A 15,978-nucleotide genomic window follows, 5' to 3' on the forward strand; every position below is an offset into this window, starting at 1 on the left:
ATGAAATTCATGAAAATCTTTAGTAAATGACAAAAGATTTATTTGATCTTAAGAAAAAGACAAGTACACCGAGTGTCACTGTTACCTCCCTGGATGCAAACAGACCTCATTTCAACAAGCGAGAGGACAGAACAAACTTATAGTTGTTATTATTATTCTTATCATTTATTTATATGGCGCCACAAGTGTTCCGAAGCACCTTACAAAGTACATAAACAAATAGGTGACCAATGACTTACAGTACAATACAAAACAAAGCAGGACAAGGACATGGATAATATACATTGCTACATACCACCCACATAGGCAGCAAAGCATAAGCAACCAAGTGCTAGGTGCCCTAGTGGGGAGTAAGAAGTAGATGAAAGTAAAGTAGGGAGAAGCACAAGAGGCACAATTTTCAAGCCCATCCTATATAATCCTAAATAAATGTAATATTTTTCAAAGTTAAAAAAGGATAAACTTGCAGAGAACCTATGAACTGTATCAGATGAAACATAAATAAGAGTGCACTTTACACTACGAAGCAGTGTTTCCACGTTCAAGTTTTCAGATCCCTACCTATTTTTCCTGGTCAAACTTTGAACTTCAAATGCTGCGGTACACACATAACAACATGAATGATACAAAACTATGGTATAAAGACACACGGTCGACAGTTACCATCACATTCAAAAAGTCGACACAACAATACTGACGTGTTCAACATGTCAACAGACACCACATGGACATCCTCTGAATGTTGACATGTTTAAAAGTATAACATGTCAACATTATGCACATCAACATGAGAACTGTCGAACTAACATACCACACCCCAAAACTACTATATACAAAAAAAAGGTAAAAACATAATATTTTACCATAAGTCAAAAACAAATTGAATGTAAACCGAAAAAGAGAATCAGAAATTGGAAACAGTAAAACTTCTAAACTGGGTCAAATTTTCATGCAAACAAACTAAAACAAAAGGAAACTACCTAATTTACCTCTTCAACTTCCTTGAAATACCATAACATAAAGATGGCCATCAACCATCAATGTTTTTTAAAACGGTGGCCGGGCGATGTTAATTAGTTTTCCCATCGATGGATGAGAGAGAGACAATGTTTTTTTTACTTTAACTGGACGGATCTTAGCCCCGCCCCTTTCTTGAATTAGTCCGTGGCCCATCGTACCCCCAGCAGTGGTGGCCATCAAAGGGGTGCAAATCATCAATGATTCCCCATAGATGGTTTTTGTGCCATGGATGGTAATCACCAATGGCCATCCCAACCATAACAGTACAAGAATACTAAAACTATGGCAATAGAGTATTCATGATAACCTTCTAAAACATTAGAAGCTATGGTTTTCCAAAACAATTTTGATATTCTGTATTTTACCAGTGAATAAGCCAAGCATCAGCCAGGCATCAAAAAATTACATGAAACTCATGGTTGTTCCTCTCCACGGAAATCTTTAGTAAAAGGCGAAAGATTTATTCAATCTGAAGAGAAACCAGAGTATACTAAAGAAGTGTCATGATTATCTCCCCGGATTCAAACAGACCTCAGTTTACCAAGAGAGAGGATTTTAGACACATATATGAAACAATTTTCAAACATAAACTATAAAATACTAATATATTTACAACAGAAAAATTAAAAGGGCAAAATTTAACTTCCAAAATGCAAAATCAAAACAAACAAAAAAAACCCCACTGCAATGTATCAGATGCATCATGGGAAAGTATTCAAATGAGACTACCAAGTAAAGAAAGAATTACAGTCAGAATTGTCGAATGGTTATTCAAAACCAGTTCTTCAACTTGGTCGAGTACCTACAGACAACACTATGGTATACAGTGCTGGAATAACATCTTGGTAACAGAGTATTCTGGAGAATCATCTACAAGAGAAGAAACACATTTATTTCCCCAGTTTTACATTAAAAAACAAAATCAACATTTAAATGTCAAATTCTAAAAAATTGAATGAAAAAATTGACATTTCTGAATTTCACTAGTAAATAAGCCCAGCATCCGTCAACCAGACAGCATATAAAAAACTTGCATGAAATTCATGAAAATCTTTAGTAAATGACAAAAGATTTATTTGATCTTAAGAAAAAGACAAGTACACCGAGTGTCACTGTTACCTCCCTGGATGCAAACAGACCTCATTTCAACAAGCGAGAGGACAGAACAAACTTATAGTTGTTATTATTATTCTTATCATTTATTTATATGGCACCACAAGTGTTCCGCAGCACCTTACAAAGTACATAAACAAATAGGTGACCAATGACTTACAGTACAATACAAAACAAAGCAGGACAAGGACATGGATAATATACATTGCTACATACCACCCACATAGGCAGCAAAGCATAAGCAACCAAGTGCTAGGTGCCCTAGTGGGGAGTAAGAAGTAGATGAAAGTAAAGTAGGGAGAAGCACAAGAGGCACAATTTTCAAGCCCATCCTATATAATCCTAAATATATGTAATATTTTTCAAAGTTAAAAAAGGATAAACTTGCAGAGAACCTATGAACTGTATCAGATGAAACATAAATAAGAGTGCACTTTACACTACGAAGCAGTGTTTCCACGTTCAAGTTTTCAGATCCCTACCTATTTTTCCTGGTCAAACTTTGAACTTAAAATGCTGCGGTACACACATAACAACATGAATGATACAAAACTATGGTATAAAGTCACACGGTCGACAGTTACCATGACATTCAAAATGTCGACACAACAATGCTGACATGTTCAACATGTCAACAGATACCACATGGACATCCTCTGAATGTTGACATGTTTAAAAGTATAACATGTCGACATTATGCACATCAACATGAGAACTGTCGAACTAACATACCACACCCCAAAACTACTATATACAAAAAAAAGGTAAAAACATAATATTTTACCATAAGTCAAAAACAAATTGAATGTAAACCGAAAAAGAGAATCAGAAATTGGAAACAGTAAACCTTCTAAACTGGGTCAAATTTTCATGCAAACAAACTAAAACAAAAGGAAACTACCTAATTTACCTCTTCAACTTCCTTGAAATACCATAACATAAAGATGGCCATCAACCATCAATGTTTTTTAAAACGGTGGCCGGGCGATGTTAATTAGTTTTCCCATCGATGGATGAGAGAGAGACAATGTTTTTTTTACTTTAACTGGACGGATCTTAGCCCCGCCCCTTTCTTGAATTAGTCCGTGGCCCATCGTACCCCCAGCAGTGGTGGCCATCAAAGGGGTGCAAATCATCAATGATTCCCCATAGATGGTTTTTGTGCCATGGATGGTAATCACCAATGGCCATCCCAACCATAACAGTACAAGAATACTAAAACTATGGCAATAGAGTATTCATGATAACCTTCTAAAACATTAGAAGCTATGGTTTTCCAAAACAATTTTGATATTCTGTATTTTACCAGTGAATAAGCCCAGCATCAGCCAGGCATCAAAAAATTACATGAAACTCATGGTTGTTCCTCTCCACGGAAATCTTTAGTAAAAGGCGAAAGATTTATTCGATCTGAAGAGAAACCAGAGTATACTAAAGAAGTGTCATGATTATCTCCCCGGATTCAAACAGACCTCAGTTTACCAAGAGAGAGGATTTTAGACACATATATGAAACAATTTTCAAACATAAACTATAAAATACTAATATATTTACAACAGAAAAATTAAAAGGGCAAAATTTAACTTCCAAAATGCAAAATCAAAACAAACAAAAAAAAACCCACTGCAATGTATCAGATGCATCATGGGAAAGTATTCAAATGAGACTACCAAGTAAAGAAAGAATTACAGTCAGAATTGTCGAATGGTTATTCAAAACCAGTTCTTCAACTTGGTCGAGTACCTACAGACAACACTATGGTATACAGTGCTGGAATAACATCTTGGTAACAGAGTATTCTGGAGAATCATCTACAAGAGAAGAAACACATTTATTTCCCCAGTTTTACATTAAAAAACAAAATCAACATTTAAATGTGAAATTCTAAAAAATTGAATGAAAAAATTGACATTTCTGAATTTCACTAGTAAATAAGCCCAGCATCCGTCAACCAGACAGCATATAAAAAACTTGCATGAAATTCATGAAAATCTTTAGTAAATGACAAAAGATTTATTTGATCTTAAGAAAAAGACAAGTACACCGAGTGTCACTGTTACCTCCCTGGATGCAAACAGACCTCATTTCAACAAGCGAGAGGACAGAACAAACTTATAGTTGTTATTATTATTCTTATCATTTATTTATATGGCACCACAAGTGTTCCGCAGCACCTTACAAAGTACATAAACAAATAGGTGACCAATGACTTACAGTACAATACAAAACAAAGCAGGACAAGGACATGGATAATATACATTGCTACATACCACCCACATAGGCAGCAAAGCATAAGCAACCAAGTGCTAGGTGCCCTAGTGGGGAGTAAGAAGTAGATGAAAGTAAAGTAGGGAGAAGCACAAGAGGCACAATTTTCAAGCCCATCCTATATAATCCTAAATAAATGTAATATTTTTCAAAGTTAAAAAAGGATAAACTTGCAGAGAACCTATGAACTGTATCAGATGAAACATAAATAAGAGTGCACTTTACACTACAAAGCAGTGTTTCCACGTTCAAGTTTTCAGATCCCTACCTATTTTTCCTGGTCAAACTTTGAACTTAAAATGCTGCGGTACACACATAACAACATGAATGATACAAAACTATGGTATAAAGTCACACGGTCGACAGTTACCATGACATTCAAAATGTCGACACAACAATGCTGACGTGTTCAACATGTCAACAGATACCACATGGACATCCTCTGAATGTTGACATGTTTAAAAGTATAACATGTCGACATTATGCACATCAACATGAGAACTGTCGAACTAACATACCACACCCCAAAACTACTATATACAAAAAAAAGGTAAAAACATCATATTTTACCATAAGTCAAAAACAAATTGAATGTAAACCGAAAAAGAGAATCAGAAATTGGAAACAGTAAAACTTCTAAACTGGGTCAAATTTTCATGCAAACAAACTAAAACAAAAGGAAACTACCTAATTTACCTCTTCAACTTCCTTGAAATACCATAACATAAAGATGGCCATCAACCATCAATTTTTTTTAAAACGGTGGCCGGGCGATGTTAATTAGTTTTCCCATCGATGAATGAAAGAGAGACAATGTTTTTTTTACTTTAACTGGACGGATCTTAGCCCCGCCCCTTTCTTGAATTAGTCCGTGGCCCATCGTACCCCCAGCAGTGGTGGCCATCAAAGGGGTGCAAATCATCAATGATTCCCCATAGATGGTTTTTGTGCCATGGATGGTAATCACCAATGGCCATCCCAACCATAACAGTACAAGAATACTAAAACTATGGCAATAGAGTATTCATGATAACCTTCTAAAACATTAGAAGCTATGGTTTTCCAAAACAATTTTGATATTCTGTATTTTACCAGTGAATAAGCCAAGCATCAGCCAGGCATCAAAAAATTACATGAAACTCATGGTTGTTCCTCTCCACGGAAATCTTTAGTAAAAGGCGAAAGATTTATTCGATCTGAAGAGAAACCAGAGTATACTAAAGAAGTGTCATGATTATCTCCCCGGATTCAAACAGACCTCAGTTTACCAAGAGAGAGGATTTTAGACACATATATGAAACAATTTTCAAACATAAACTATAAAATACTAATATATTTACAACAGAAAAATTAAAAGGGCAAAATTTTACTTCCAAAATGCAAAATCAAAACAAACAATAAAAAAACCACTGCAATGTATCAGATGCATCATGGGAAAGTATTCAAATGAGACTACCAAGTAAAGAAAGAATTACAGTCAGAATTGTCGAATGGTGATTCAAAACCAGTTCTTCAACTTGGTCGAGTACCTACAGACAACACTATGGTATACAGTGCTGGAATAACATCTTGGTAACAGAGTATTCTGGAGAATCATCTACAAGAGAAGAAACACATTTATTTCCCCAGTTTTACATTAAAAAACAAAATCAACATTTAAATGTCAAATTCTAAAAAATTGAATGAAAAAATTGACATTTCTGAATTTCACTAGTAAATAAGCCCAGCATCCGTCAACCAGACAGCATATAAAAAACTTGCATGAAATTCATGAAAATCTTTAGTAAATGACAAAAGATTTATTTGATCTTAAGAAAAAGACAAGTACACCGAGTGTCACTGTTACCTCCCTGGATGCAAACAGACCTCATTTCAACAAGCGAGAGGACAGAACAAACTTATAGTTGTTATTATTATTCTTATCATTTATTTATATGGCACCACAAGTGTTCCGCAGCACCTTACAAAGTACATAAACAAATAGGTGACCAATGACTTACAGTACAATACAAAACAAAGCAGGACAAGGACATGGATAATATACATTGCTACATACCACCCACATAGGCAGCAAAGCATAAGCAACCAAGTGCTAGGTGCCCTAGTGGGGAGTAAGAAGTAGATGAAAGTAAAGTAGGGAGAAGCACAAGAGGCACAATTTTCAAGCCCATCCTATATAATCCTAAATAAATGTAATATTTTTCAAAGTTAAAAAAGGATAAACTTGCAGAGAACCTATGAACTGTATCAGATGAAACATAAATAAGAGTGCACTTTACACTACGAAGCAGTGTTTCCACGTTCAAGTTTTCAGATCCCTACCTATTTTTCCTGGTCAAACTTTGAACTTCAAATGCTGCGGTACACACATAACAACATGAATGATACAAAACTATGGTATAAAGACACACGGTCGACAGTTACCATCACATTCAAAATGTCGACACAACAATACTGACGTGTTCAACATGTCAACAGACACCACATGGACATCCTCTGAATGTTGACATGTTTAAAAGTATAACATGTCGACATTATGCACATCAACATGAGAACTGTCGAACTAACATACCACACCCCAAAACTACTATATACAAAAAAAAGGTAAAAACATAATATTTTACCATAAGTCAAAAACAAATTGAATGTAAACCGAAAAAGAGAATCAGAAATTGGAAACAGTAAAACTTCTAAACTGGGTCAAATTTTCATGCAAACAAACTAAAACAAAAGGAAACTACCTAATTTACCTCTTCAACTTCCTTGAAATACCATAACATAAAGATGGCCATCAACCATCAATGTTTTTTAAAACGGTGGCCGGGCGATGTTAATTAGTTTTCCCATCGATGGATGAGAGAGAGACAATGTTTTTTTTACTTTAACTGGACGGATCTTAGCCCCGCCCCTTTCTTGAATTAGTCCGTGGCCCATCGTACCCCCAGCAGTGGTGGCCATCAAAGGGGTGCAAATCATCAATGATTCCCCATAGATGGTTTTTGTGCCATGGATGGTAATCACCAATGGCCATCCCAACCATAACAGTACAAGAATACTAAAACTATGGCAATAGAGTATTCATGATAACCTTCTAAAACATTAGAAGCTATGGTTTTCCAAAACAATTTTGATATTCTGTATTTTACCAGTGAATAAGCCAAGCATCAGCCAGGCATCAAAAAATTACATGAAACTCATGGTTGTTCCTCTCCACGGAAATCTTTAGTAAAAGGCGAAAGATTTATTCGATCTGAAGAGAAACCAGAGTATACTAAAGAAGTGTCATGATTATCTCCCCGGATTCAAACAGACCTCAGTTTACCAAGAGAGAGGATTTTAGACACATATATGAAACAATTTTCAAACATAAACTATAAAATACTAATATATTTCCAACAGTAAAATTAAAAGGGCAAAATTTTACTTCCAAAATGCAAAATCAAAACAAACAATAAAAAAACCACTGCAATGTATCAGATGCATCATGGGAAAGTATTCAAATGAGACTACCAAGTAAAGAAAGAATTACAGTCAGAATTGTCGAATGGTGATTCAAAACCAGTTCTTCAACTTGGTCGAGTACCTACAGACAACACTATGGTATACAGTGCTGGAATAACATCTTGGTAACAGAGTATTCTGGAGAATCATCTACAAGAGAAGAAACACATTTATTTCCCCAGTTTTACATTAAAAAACAAAATCAACATTTAAATGTGAAATTCTAAAAAATTGAATGAAAAAATTGACATTTCTGAATTTCACTAGTAAATAAGCCCAGCATCCGTCAACCAGACAGCATATAAAAAACTTGCATGAAATTCATGAAAATCTTTAGTAAATGACAAAAGATTTATTTGATCTTAAGAAAAAGACAAGTACACCGAGTGTCACTGTTACCTCCCTGGATGCAAACAGACCTCATTTCAACAAGCGAGAGGACAGATCAAACTTATAGTTGTTATTATTATTCTTATCATTTATTTATATGGCACCACAAGTGTTCCGCAGCACCTTACAAAGTACATAAACAAATAGGTGACCAATGACTTACAGTACAATACAAAACAAAGCAGGACAAGGACATGGATAATATACATTGCTACATACCACCCACATAGGCAGCAAAGCATAAGCAACCAAGTGCTAGGTGCCCTAGTGGGGAGTAAGAAGTAGATGAAAGTAAAGTAGGGAGAAGCAAAAGAGGCACAATTTTCAAGCCCATCCTATATAATCCTAAATAAATGTAATATTTTTCAAAGTTAAAAAAGGATAAATTTGCAGAGAACCTATGAACTGTATCAGATGAAACATAAATAAGAGTGCACTTTACACTACGAAGCAGTGTTTCCACGTTCAAGTTTTCAGATCCCTACCTATTTTTCCTGGTCAAACTTTGAACTTCAAATGCTGCGGTACACACATAACAACATGAATGATACAAAACTATGGTATAAAGACACACGGTCGACAGTTACCATCACATTCAAAATGTCGACACAACAATACTGACGTGTTCAACATGTCAACAGACACCACATGGACATCCTCTGAATGTTGACATGTTTAAAAGTATAACATGTCGACATTATGCACATCAACATGAGAACTGTCGAACTAACATACCACACCCCAAAACTACTATATACAAAAAAAAGGTAAAAACATAATATTTTACCATAAGTCAAAAACAAATTGAATGTAAACCGAAAAAGAGAATCAGAAATTGGAAACAGTAAAACTTCTAAACTGGGTCAAATTTTCATGCAAACAAACTAAAACAAAAGGAAACTACCTAATTTACCTCTTCAACTTCCTTGAAATACCATAACATAAAGATGGCCATCAACCATCAATGTTTTTTAAAACGGTGGCCGGGCGATGTTAATTAGTTTTCCCATCGATGGATGAGAGAGAGACAATGTTTTTTTTACTTTAACTGGATGGATCTTAGCCCCGCCCCTTTCTTGAATTAGTCCGTGGCCCATCGTACCCCCAGCAGTGGTGGCCATCAAAGGGGTGCAAATCATCAATGATTCCCCATAGATGGTTTTTGTGCCATGGATGGTAATCACCAATGGCCATCCCAACCATAACAGTACAAGAATACTAAAACTATGGCAATAGAGTATTCATGATAACCTTCTAAAACATTAGAAGCTATGGTTTTCCAAAACAATTTTGATATTCTGTATTTTACCAGTGAATAAGCCAAGCATCAGCCAGGCATCAAAAAATTACATGAAACTCATGGTTGTTCCTCTCCACGGAAATCTTTAGTAAAAGGCGAAAAATTTATTCAATCTGAAGAGAAACCAGAGTATACTAAAGAAGTGTCATGATTATCTCCCCGGATTCAAACAGACCTCAGTTTACCAAGAGAGAGGATTTTAGACACATATATGAAACAATTTTCAAACATAAACTATAAAATACTAATATATTTACAACAGAAAAATTAAAAGGGCAAAATTTAACTTCCAAAATGCAAAATCAAAACAAACAAAAAAAACCCCACTGCAATGTATCAGATGCATCATGGGAAAGTATTCAAATGAGACTACCAAGTAAAGAAAGAATTACAGTCAGAATTGTCGAATGGTTATTCAAAACCAGTTCTTCAACTTGGTCGAGTACCTACAGACAACACTATGGTATACAGTGCTGGAATAACATCTTGGTAACAGAGTATTCTGGAGAATCATCTACAAGAGAAGAAACACATTTATTTCCCCAGTTTTACATTAAAAAACAAAATCAACATTTAAATGTGAAATTCTAAAAAATTGAATGAAAAAATTGACATTTCTGAATTTCACTAGTAAATAAGCCCAGCATCCGTCAACCAGAAAGCATATAAAAAACTTGCATGAAATTCATGAAAATCTTTAGTAAATGACAAAAGATTTATTTGATCTTAAGAAAAAGACAAGTACACCGAGTGTCACTGTTACCTCCCTGGATGCAAACAGACCTCATTTCAACAAGCGAGAGGACAGAACAAACTTATAGTTGTTATTATTATTCTTATCATTTATTTATATGGCACCACAAGTGTTCCGCAGCACCTTACAAAGTACATAAACAAATAGGTGACCAATGACTTACAGTACAATACAAAACAAAGCAGGACAAGGACATGGATAATATACATTGCTACATACCACCCACATAGGCAGCAAAGCATAAGCAACCAAGTGCTAGGTGCCCTAGTGGGGAGTAAGAAGTAGATGAAAGTAAAGTAGGGAGAAGCACAAGAGGCACAATTTTCAAGCCCATCCTATATAATCCTAAATAAATGTAATATTTTTCAAAGTTAAAAAAGGATAAACTTGCAGAGAACCTATGAACTGTATCAGATGAAACATAAATAAGAGTGCACTTTACACTACGAAGCAGTGTTTCCACGTTCAAGTTTTCAGATCCCTACCTATTTTTCCTGGTCAAACTTTGAACTTCAAATGCTGCGGTACACACATAACAACATGAATGATACAAAACTATGGTATAAAGACACACGGTCGACAGTTACCATCACATTCAAAAAGTCGACACAACAATACTGACGTGTTCAACATGTCAACAGACACCACATGGACATCCTCTGAATGTTGACATGTTTAAAAGTATAACATGTCAACATTATGCACATCAACATGAGAACTGTCGAACTAACATACCACACCCCAAAACTACTATATACAAAAAAAAGGTAAAAACATAATATTTTACCATAAGTCAAAAACAAATTGAATGTAAACCGAAAAAGAGAATCAGAAATTGGAAACAGTAAAACTTCTAAACTGGGTCAAATTTTCATGCAAACAAACTAAAACAAAAGGAAACTACCTAATTTACCTCTTCAACTTCCTTGAAATACCATAACATAAAGATGGCCATCAACCATCAATGTTTTTTAAAACGGTGGCCGGGCGATGTTAATTAGTTTTCCCATCGATGAATGAGAGAGAGACAATGTTTTTTTTACTTTAACTGGACGGATCTTAGCCCCGCCCCTTTCTTGAATTAGTCCGTGGCCCATCGTACCCCCAGCAGTGGTGGCCATCAAAGGGGTGCAAATCATCAATGATTCCCCATAGATGGTTTTTGTGCCATGGATGGTAATCACCAATGGCCATCCCAACCATAACAGTACAAGAATACTAAAACTATGGCAATAGAGTATTCATGATAACCTTCTAAAACATTAGAAGCTATGGTTTTCCAAAACAATTTTGATATTCTGTATTTTACCAGTGAATAAGCCAAGCATCAGCCAGGCATCAAAAAATTACATGAAACTCATGGTTGTTCCTCTCCACGGAAATCTTTAGTAAAAGGCGAAAGATTTATTCGATCTGAAGAGAAACCAGAGTATACTAAAGAAGTGTCATGATTATCTCCCCGGATTCAAACAGACCTCAGTTTACCAAGAGAGAGGATTTTAGACACATATATGAAACAATTTTCAAACATAAACTATAAAATACTAATATATTTCCAACAGTAAAATTAAAAGGGCAAAATTTTACTTCCAAAATGCAAAATCAAAACAAACAATAAAAAAACCACTGCAATGTATCAGATGTATCATGGGAAAGTATTCAAATGAGACTACCAAGTAAAGAAAGAATTACAGTCAGAATTGTCGAATGGTGATTCAAAACCAGTTCTTCAACTTGGTCGAGTACCTACAGACAACACTATGGTATACAGTGCTGGAATAACATCTTGGTAACAGAGTATTCTGGAGAATCATCTACAAGAGAAGAAACACATTTATTTCCCCAGTTTTACATTAAAAAACAAAATCAACATTTAAATGTGAAATTCTAAAAAATTGAATGAAAAAATTGACATTTCTGAATTTCACTAGTAAATAAGCCCAGCATCCGTCAACCAGACAGCATATAAAAAACTTGCATGAAATTCATGAAAATCTTTAGTAAATGACAAAAGATTTATTTGATCTTAAGAAAAAGACAAGTACACCGAGTGTCACTGTTACCTCCCTGGATGCAAACAGACCTCATTTCAACAAGCGAGAGGACAGATCAAACTTATAGTTGTTATTATTATTCTTATCATTTATTTATATGGCACCACAAGTGTTCCGCAGCACCTTACAAAGTACATAAACAAATAGGTGACCAATGACTTACAGTACAATACAAAACAAAGCAGGACAAGGACATGGATAATATACATTGCTACATACCACCCACATAGGCAGCAAAGCATAAGCAACCAAGTGCTAGGTGCCCTAGTGGGGAGTAAGAAGTAGATGAAAGTAAAGTAGGGAGAAGCAAAAGAGGCACAATTTTCAAGCCCATCCTATATAATCCTAAATAAATGTAATATTTTTCAAAGTTAAAAAAGGATAAATTTGCAGAGAACCTATGAACTGTATCAGATGAAACATAAATAAGAGTGCACTTTACACTACGAAGCAGTGTTTCCACGTTCAAGTTTTCAGATCCCTACCTATTTTTCCTGGTCAAACTTTGAACTTCAAATGCTGCGGTACACACATAACAACATGAATGATACAAAACTATGGTATAAAGACACACGGTCGACAGTTACCATCACATTCAAAATGTCGACACAACAATACTGACGTGTTCAACATGTCAACAGACACCACATGGACATCCTCTGAATGTTGACATGTTTAAAAGTATAACATGTCGACATTATGCACATCAACATGAGAACTGTCGAACTAACATACCACACCCCAAAACTACTATATACAAAAAAAAGGTAAAAACATAATATTTTACCATAAGTCAAAAACAAATTGAATGTAAACCGAAAAAGAGAATCAGAAATTGGAAACAGTAAACCTTCTAAACTGGGTCAAATTTTCATGCAAACAAACTAAAACAAAAGGAAACTACCTAATTTACCTCTTCAACTTCCTTGAAATACCATAACATAAAGATGGCCATCAACCATCAATGTTTTTTAAAACGGTGGCCGGGCGATGTTAATTAGTTTTCCCATCGATGGATGAGAGAGAGACAATGTTTTTTTTACTTTAACTGGACGGATCTTAGCCCCGCCCCTTTCTTGAATTAGTCCGTGGCCCATCGTACCCCCAGCAGTGGTGGCCATCAAAGGGGTGCAAATCATCAATGATTCCCCATAGATGGTTTTTGTGCCATGGATGGTAATCACCAATGGCCATCCCAACCATAACAGTACAAGAATACTAAAACTATGGCAATAGAGTATTCATGATAACCTTCTAAAACATTAGAAGCTATGGTTTTCCAAAACAATTTTGATATTCTGTATTTTACCAGTGAATAAGCCCAGCATCAGCCAGGGATCAACAAATTACATGAAACTCAGGGTTGTTCCTCTCCACGGAAATCTTTAGTAAAAGGCGAAAGATTTATTCGATCTGAAGAGAAACCAGAGTATACTAAAGAAGTGTCATGATTATCTCCCCGGATTCAAACAGACCTCAGTTTACCAAGAGAGAGGATTTTAGACACATATATGAAACAATTTTCAAACATAAACTATAAAATACTAATATATTTACAACAGAAAAATTAAAAGGGCAAAATTTAACTTCCAAAATGCAAAATCAAAACAAACAAAAAAAAACCCACTGCAATGTATCAGATGCATCATGGGAAAGTATTCAAATGAGACTACCAAGTAAAGAAAGAATTACAGTCAGAATTGTCGAATGGTTATTCAAAACCAGTTCTTCAACTTGGTCGAGTACCTACAGACAACACTATGGTATACAGTGCTGGAATAACATCTTGGTAACAGAGTATTCTGGAGAATCATCTACAAGAGAAGAAACACATTTATTTCCCCAGTTTTACATTAAAAAACAAAATCAACATTTAAATGTCAAATTCTAAAAAATTGAATGAAAAAATTGACATTTCTGAATTTCACTAGTAAATAAGCCCAGCATCCGTCAACCAGACAGCATATAAAAAACTTGCATGAAATTCATGAAAATCTTTAGTAAATGACAAAAGATTTATTTGATCTTAAGAAAAAGACAAGTACACCGAGTGTCACTGTTACCTCCCTGGATGCAAACAGACCTCATTTCAACAAGCGAGAGGACAGAACAAACTTATAGTTGTTATTATTATTCTTATCATTTATTTATATGGCACCACAAGTGTTCCGCAGCACCTTACAAAGTACATAAACAAATAGGTGACCAATGACTTACAGTACAATACAAAACAAAGCAGGACAAGGACATGGATAATATACATTGCTACATACCACCCACATAGGCAGCAAAGCATAAGCAACCAAGTGCTAGGTGCCCTAGTGGGGAGTAAGAAGTAGATGAAAGTAAAGTAGGGAGAAGCACAAGAGGCACAATTTTCAAGCCCATCCTATATAATCCTAAATAAATGTAATATTTTTCAAAGTTAAAAAAGGATAAACTTGCAGAGAACCTATGAACTGTATCAGATGAAACATAAATAAGAGTGCACTTTACACTACGAAGCAGTGTTTCCACGTTCAAGTTTTCAGATCCCTACCTATTTTTCCTGGTCAAACTTTGAACTTCAAATGCTGCGGTACACACATAACAACATGAATGATACAAAACTATGGTATAAAGACACACGGTCGACAGTTACCATCATATTCAAAATGTCGACACAACAATACTGACGTGTTCAACATGTCAACAGACACCACATGGACATCCTCTGAATGTTGACATGTTTAAAAGTATAACATGTCGACATTATGCACATCAACATGAGAACTGTTGAACTAACATACCACACCCCAAAACTACTATATACAAAAAAAAGGTAAAAACATCATATTTTACCATAAGTCAAAAACAAATTGAATGTAAACCGAAAAAGAGAATCAGAAATTGGAAACAGTAAAACTTCAAAACTGGGTCAAATTTTCATGCAAACAAACTAAAACAAAAGGAAACTACCTAATTTACCTCTTCAACTTCCTTGAAATACCATAACATAAAGATGGCCATCAACCATCAATGTTTTTTAAAACGGTGGCCAGGCGATGTTAATTAGTTTTCCCATCGATGGATGAGAGAGAGACAATGTTTTTTTTACTTTAACTGGACGGATCTTAGCCCCGCCCCTTTCTTGAATTAGTCCGTGGCCCATCGTACCCCCAGCAGTGGTGGCCATCAAAGGGGTGCAAATCATCAATGATTCCCCATAGATGGTTTTTGTGCCATGGATGGTAATCACCAATGGCCATCCCAACCATAACAGTACAAGAATACTAAAACTATGGCAATAGAGTATTCATGATAACCTTCTAAAACATTAGAAGCTATGGTTTTCCAAAACAATTTTGATATTCTGTATTTTATCAGTGAATAAGCCCAGCATCAGCCAGGCATCAAAAAATTACATGAAACTCATGGTTGTTCCTCTCCACGGAAATCTTTAGTAAAAGGCGAAAGATTTATTCGATCTGAAGAGAAACCAGAGTATACTAAAGAAGAGTCATGATTATCTCCCCGGATTCAAACAGACCTCAGTTTACCAAGAGAGAGGATTTTAGACACATATATGAAACAATTTT

The 15,978-nt window shown here is 35.3% G+C and overlaps 1 protein-coding gene and 8 non-coding genes across 9 annotated transcripts in view; all 9 read right to left on the bottom strand.

Moving 5' to 3' along the window:
• Nucleotides 1-15,978, bottom strand: part of ARMH1 (armadillo like helical domain containing 1) — a 484,180-nt gene that overhangs the window by 405,494 nt on the left and 62,708 nt on the right. The window lies entirely within an intron of this gene.
• LOC148454843 (U5 spliceosomal RNA) lies at nt 1,395-1,509 on the bottom strand. Its single transcript, XR_015874699.1, has one exon. It is a non-coding gene; the product is annotated as a U5 spliceosomal RNA (small nuclear RNA).
• LOC148454844 (U5 spliceosomal RNA) lies at nt 3,449-3,563 on the bottom strand. Its single transcript, XR_015874790.1, has one exon. It is a non-coding gene; the product is annotated as a U5 spliceosomal RNA (small nuclear RNA).
• Nucleotides 5,503-5,617, bottom strand: LOC148454845 (U5 spliceosomal RNA). The gene has a single exon (XR_015874662.1). It is a non-coding gene; the product is annotated as a U5 spliceosomal RNA (small nuclear RNA).
• Nucleotides 7,557-7,671, bottom strand: LOC148454846 (U5 spliceosomal RNA). Its single transcript, XR_015874663.1, has one exon. It is a non-coding gene; the product is annotated as a U5 spliceosomal RNA (small nuclear RNA).
• LOC148454847 (U5 spliceosomal RNA) lies at nt 9,611-9,725 on the bottom strand. The gene has a single exon (XR_015874717.1). It is a non-coding gene; the product is annotated as a U5 spliceosomal RNA (small nuclear RNA).
• LOC148454848 (U5 spliceosomal RNA) lies at nt 11,665-11,779 on the bottom strand. Its single transcript, XR_015874664.1, has one exon. It is a non-coding gene; the product is annotated as a U5 spliceosomal RNA (small nuclear RNA).
• LOC148454849 (U5 spliceosomal RNA) lies at nt 13,719-13,833 on the bottom strand. Its single transcript, XR_015874727.1, has one exon. It is a non-coding gene; the product is annotated as a U5 spliceosomal RNA (small nuclear RNA).
• Nucleotides 15,773-15,887, bottom strand: LOC148454850 (U5 spliceosomal RNA). Its single transcript, XR_015874791.1, has one exon. It is a non-coding gene; the product is annotated as a U5 spliceosomal RNA (small nuclear RNA).

This window comes from Taudactylus pleione, unplaced genomic scaffold, assembly GCF_031769625.1.
Source record: "Taudactylus pleione unplaced genomic scaffold, aTauple2 ptg000969l, whole genome shotgun sequence".
NCBI lineage: Eukaryota > Metazoa > Chordata > Amphibia > Anura > Myobatrachidae > Taudactylus > Taudactylus pleione.